This window comes from Hyperolius riggenbachi, chromosome 3 (genome assembly GCF_040937935.1).
Source record: "Hyperolius riggenbachi isolate aHypRig1 chromosome 3, aHypRig1.pri, whole genome shotgun sequence".
Lineage (NCBI taxonomy): Eukaryota > Metazoa > Chordata > Amphibia > Anura > Hyperoliidae > Hyperolius > Hyperolius riggenbachi.
In genome coordinates, this window is record NC_090648.1 from 312,875,517 (window position 1) to 312,881,828 (window position 6,312).

Below are 6,312 nucleotides of genomic sequence, written 5' to 3' on the forward strand. Positions count from 1 at the left end.
CGTGCATGGGACTGTGTGATGTGGGGGGGGGGGGTCAGGCGAAGTTCATTGGAGGAACGGAGTGAGTGGCTAGGTGTGTACCTCTGAGTAATATCAGAAATGTAGGTTGGACAGGTTTTGTGGACACACATTAAGATTAAGTACACCTGTAACAAAAAAAAAAGCCCCTCTGGGAGGGGGAAGCCTCAGGATCCTAATGAGGTTTCCCTGTAGTCTCATGGGTTCAGCGATGGCCCTCCCAAAAAAAATCCCCTGACAAGCGCCAACAAGCACTGCACAGGCGCTGCAATATTTACCTTCAAGGCTTCAGCGCAGTTGCAGTAGCGGCTTTCTGATGGACTCCAGCAGAAATAACTGAGCCTGATTGGGTTTGGCTATTTCCACATGAGCCCGATGGGAAAGCCGCTACTTTGCCTGCGCTGAAACATGATAGGTTAATATTTACCTCCCCGGTGTTCAGGGGCTTCTAGCGCAGGATCCCTGGAACTCGTTTAAGCAAGTTCAGTGATTGACCCAATGACAGCGTCGTAGTCCGCCTGCACAATAGCAGTGTGACCAGTGGCAGAAGACCTCTGCAGGATGTGGCTTCTACTAGTCTGGAGACACAGGAGGACACAGTACGCGATTGCATAATGCTTGTTACCAATCACTATGTGAGGGGACAGTGTTGTAAATTGTTGCACTCGGACCATAAGATGCACTGACTTTTAAAATAAATCTGAAAAATACGGTAACTTAACAAATAGCCATTAATGTCAAAACCACTGCCAACAAAAGTGAATAAAAACAGGAAAATTGTATACTTACCTAACCGTAATTTTCCTTTCCTGTACAAATTCCATGTCAGCATACCATGGGTTAGCCCCGCCCCCTAACCCCCTCAGGACATGTAACTATAAATTTGAAGATGGCTGCCTTACTCACTGCTTTTTGTAACTAGGCAAATTCCCTCCTACTGAACTATGGGTGGGATGCTGACGTGGAATTTGTACTGGAAAGGAAAATTACGGTTAGGTAAGTATACAATTTTCCTGTTTCCTATACAAATCCCCATCAGAATACAATGGGATTTAGCTATTAACAAGAAAGAAGACAGGGTGGGAGATTTTTTGATGCTGAAAGTAATATAATTCTTTATTCATAATTTGTACAAATATGAGACTTTCCTATGGAAGACAGTACTTTTCTGCCAAACTCTGCAGTTGTACCTGATGCCGGATCCACTTTATAGTGAGTTATAAATGTATGAATGGTAGACCAATTAGCTGTTCTGCAGATGGTCTCTGGAGATACCCTGCTGCCCATGATGAGGCTAAAGGTCCGTACACACGCCGGACTTTAGGCAACGACGGGTCCGTCGTTGCCTCCCGCTGGGTGGGCGTGCCAGCGACAGTCCGGCGTGTGTACGCTCTGTCGTCAGACTGATACGGCTGTTTCTGAGCGATCTGCCCGGCGGATCGCTCAGAAACAGCCGTATCAGTCTGACGACAGAGCGTACACACGCCGGACTGTCGCTGGCACGCCCACCCAGCGGGAGGCAACGACGGACCCGTCGTTGCCTAAAGTCCGGCGTGTGTACGGACCTTATTCCTCATGTCGAATGGGCTCTAATCTCTTCTGGTGGTTCTCTGTTATCTGTCTTATATGCTATCCTGATTGCTTTCACCAACCAAGTGGCAATTGTCCTTGCTGTAGCCGCATGTCCCTTTCTGTACCCTGTCGGAATAATAAATAACCTTTCAGTCTTGCGTATTTCTTTGGTCATTTCCAAGTATTCCGCCAATATCGTGGAAATATTGAGCGACTTCGGGTTTTCCATTGTTTCATCTATGAAATTTGGTAAGTCCCACTCCTGATTAAAGTGATAGGAGGTTGCTACCTTGAGAATAAACTCCTGTACGGGTCTAAGAGTCACCCTATCCTGAAAAAATTGTAAGTATGGATTAGAGCAAGATAGTGCTTGTATTTCTGAAGTCCGTCGAACGGACGTGATAGCAATGAGGAATACTACCTTCAATGTCAGATTTTGTAAAGTACACTGTTGTAATGGCTCAAAGGGTGGTTTTGACAATCCTTTTAATACCAAGGTCCCACTGTGGATATAGATTCTTCCTTGGTGGTCTCAATTTCGTAACTGCTTTGATAAATTGGATGATTAGAGGGTGCAGTGCCCACCTCTGGTCGGTAAGTGCCGATATTGCGGAGACATGTACTTTCAGTGTGTTAACTCCTAATCCTAGCTCTAGACCTTGCTGTAAAAACTGTAGCACCTCTGTTACTTTTGGTTTATAAGGATCTGTTTGGCTTCTAATTGCAGATTCAATACATTTAGACCATATGCGATAATAAGTGGAGTTCGTTGAGTTCTTCCTTGCTTGTAGCAATGTATCTATTACCTCCTGAGAACAACCTAATGTCTGCAATTTTTGCTTCTCAGCTTCCAGGCCGTCAATGATAGAATGGCTGGATTGGGGTGGAGTAGGTGTCCCTGCGACAAAAGATTCCATGGGCATGGTAATGGTATTGGAGGAGCTATTAACAGTTCCTGCAACAGAGGATACCACGGTCTGCAGGGCCAATTTGGTATGATGGCTATTACTACCGCGCTTTCCTGTTGTATCGTTTTCAGTACCTGGTAGTTCATTGGTATAGGTGGAAACACGTATGCCAGACTGGCCTTCCATGTTGTTAGTGCATCCCACCCCGCAGACTTCTTGAATTTGTATCGGGAGAAGAATATTCTGCATTTCGAATTGTTCGGTGTTGCCATTAGATCTATCCGTGGTTGCCCCCACGTTGTGCAGATCATCTTGAAGATCTCTGTGTTCAATGACCACTCGTTGTCGTAACGTGTTCGACTTAGATTGTCTGCTATTGCATTTTGCACTCCTGGTATGTGTATTGCCTGTAGATGTAATAAGTTCTCTTGAACCCATGCCATAATAGGTGAGACCTCCCTTAGCAACGTACGGTTGTGAGTGCCTCCTTGGTTCTGTATATAGGCCACCGCTGAGGTGTTGTCCATTTTTATGAGTACTGATTTGTTTTGAATTATCTCCGTAAAGTATAGCAGTGCCTTGAATGCTGCTCTTAGCTCCAATATGTTGGTCGAAACATTGCGTGTTGGACATCTCCATGTGCCCTGTGCACATTGATGGTTGAGGTGTGCCCCCCCAGCCACTTGACTTGCATCCGTTGTTATAATTAGTGGTTCCTCACTCTGTAGGCTGTGATGGTTTAGTAGATTAGTCGGATTCCTCCACCAGACAAGCTGTGATTTTGTAGCTGGACCTATTACTATACATTGTTGTAGATTCTTTCCATCCCATTGCTCTAGGAAGTTTCTCTGAAAGACTCTCATGTTCCATTTTGCCAATTTTACCATAAGTATGGTTGACGACATTGTGCCTATAACTCTCAGACATTCTCTCACTTGTAATGTTTGAACCTGTTCCGTTCTTTGTATTAGTGTCATTATATTCTGCATTTTGTCTATCGGGAGTTTGATTGAATTCTCCAAGGTGTCGATCTCGGCTCCCAGAAAGACTAGTCTCTGAGCCGGTGTCAAACTGCTCTTCTTCCAGTTCACTAGCCACCCGAACTGGCGTAAAGTGTCCAGGAGCAGTGACTTGTGTTGTAGGGCTATGTTCTGAGAAGCTGCTATCAGGAGTATGTCATCTAGGTATGCATGAATGCGGAGTCCCCTCACTCTGAGCAATGCTATAATTGTCACTAGTACCTTGGTGAAAGTCCTGGGTGCTCTTGAAATTCCAAACGGTAGTACTCTGAATTGGTAGTGTTGTGACCCTATCGCAAACCTGAGATATTTCTGATATTCTTCTTGGATTGGTATGTGGAGATAGGCGTCTGCCAAATCTATGGACAATAGCCAGTCTGTTAATTGGATTGATGGTAGGATTGTTTGTAATGATTCCATTTTGAACGTTTCCAATGAAATGTGGGAATTTAGCAGTCTTAAATCTAATACTGGGCGAAGACAGCCACTTTTCTTTTTGACAAAAAAAAGTGGGGAGTAAAAGCCTAGAAATCTCTGCTGTTGGGGAACCTGGATTACCGCCTCTTTGTTTATTAATTCGTCCACATATTGGTACAATATGTCTTTGTGTTGTTGCGATCTTGGGACGTTCGTAGCCTGAAAGTGGTCTCAGGGAAATCCGTCCTTGAAATGCAACGAGTGGCCTTTCTTGATAGTATTGTTTACCCAGGAGTCGTCTATTAGTTCCGCCCACACTTGGGAGTATCTGCTCAGCCTCCCCCCCATCTTTTCTGTGTGAGCGGGCGTCTCCTCAGATCGATTTGGACGGTTGGGGAGTTGAATTAGCTCCCCTTTGTTTGTTGTATTTTGCGATTTGTGTTTGTCCGCTATGCCACTGGCTACGAAAATTTCGGCCACCTCTGTTAGTGTTATATTCTCTAAATCTCGATTGATAGTTTGTTCTATTCCCTGTGGTACGTTGCCTCTTCAGGCGACGATCCTGAGGGAGCAACCCAGACCTACCCCCCCCGGTACTCTCTTGATAGCTGACTCGAGTTTTTCACCAAATAAATTTTTCCCGTCGAAGGGGATTTTACACCACGTGACTTTAGAATTTGTGTCCACCGACCTGGGTTTTAACCACATGGCCCTTTTAGAGGTGACAGAATTAAACATGGCGTGCGCCGAGCAGTGTCAAAAGAAGCCTTGCCGACAAAATCCGCCGCTACCCAAAAATCCTCTAGAGCTGAAAAGAGAGATTCTTTGTCTAGGTCTGCCTGAATTGCTCCCTCTAGATTGTCAGTACATGTCTTGAGTGCCCTAGCCACAGAAGTTAAAGCAATTGCAGGGCGACAGGCCCCTCCTATATTTGTGTAATTCTTCTTGAGGTCAGCATCTACTTTCCTCTCCATTACGTCTTTAAAGGCTACTGCGTCCTCTGATGGTAGTGTTACGTGTTTGGCTAATCGAGCTACCGCTGCGTCCACTATTGGAGGTGAATCTAGTTGCTGTGGTAATTCACCTTCTAAAGGATACATTTTCACTAATCTGTTTGATAAGGATAGCCTCCTTTCAACCTTCGACCATTCCTCTTTAAACAACTCAGAGACCTCTTCCATTACGGGAAATGAAATAGTAGATTTTTTTTAGATGCGGGTAGTACCGTTTAGATTTGGTAGGTGGTTCCGACTGATCCTCCCACTGTATTGCCTCTTTAACAGATTGAATAAAGGGGTTAACTAATGCAAAGTCAAATCCCATGTTTAAACTATCCTCTTCAGTCTGCTCCTCATCATAAGGATAGTTTTCCTCCTCAGTGTTAAAAGTATGTGCTGAAGTAGAAGCTGTGTGTTCCATTAACGTTTGTTGCACTATGTCTTTAACTAAAGCTGGCAAGTCAGGGCTGGGGGTTTCCTTTTTCTTGGGTAGAGTGTAGAAACAGTCTCCACACACAGGTTTACCGGGGAGCGGATAATCACCGCATGCCCAACAATAACGTTTTTCCCTATCCGGTCTATGCTGCTGGGAACTGGAATGGTTTTTAGATGAGGATCTTCTGCTTGATCCTGACGATGCTTCCTGAGCATGAGAACTTCTGGAAGCCTCAGTAGAAGGACCCGCAGTTTGAGGGCTGTAAGAATCATGGACAAAAATAAAAATATACCTACTAACAACTCTTACCCATTAGTATTGCGCTGGTCTGTATCTTGGGGATGCTGAGCATTAGCCTCCATATCCGCAGATAACATAAGTTCTGCAAAGATATAGCTATAAAGAGTTTAGTGGGTGTTGCTAATGAATGTAAAAGAGGCTACAAGCACAATATGCCCACCTGTTGATGTGATGAATCACGGGCATGGGCCGGTCAACGTGTCTGCAACACCTAGGATTATGAACATTCATGTAACTATGCCACATGGTGAAAGAACGATATGCTGAGAGATCATAATCACTCCCCCTATCACCTCCTGAAAGGCGTCCATGCTCTGTTGATCCGCGCCATTGAGAGAGCGAGAGGGATCTCCTTTTAATGTCCGGGTTTGCGTCCCTCCGTAGAGCGCATGCGTGCGCATGATGCATTTCCGGTTCCTGTCGCTGGTGGAGCGCAGAGGGAATACCCGGAAGTAGGAAGTAGCTCCTCCGTGGGCTGTGTTGGAACGCATCCTGCGAGCTCTGTCGTATCCCTTTGTTTTAGGCGGCTAGCCAGCAGGCTTTGCCGATAATGAAGTGTCCGGCCAAGTTGAAAGTAATTCCACCCCACAGAACAGCAGAAGGGGTCTCTTGCCTAAACACTCGTTTAGAGGTTATGTAGCGCA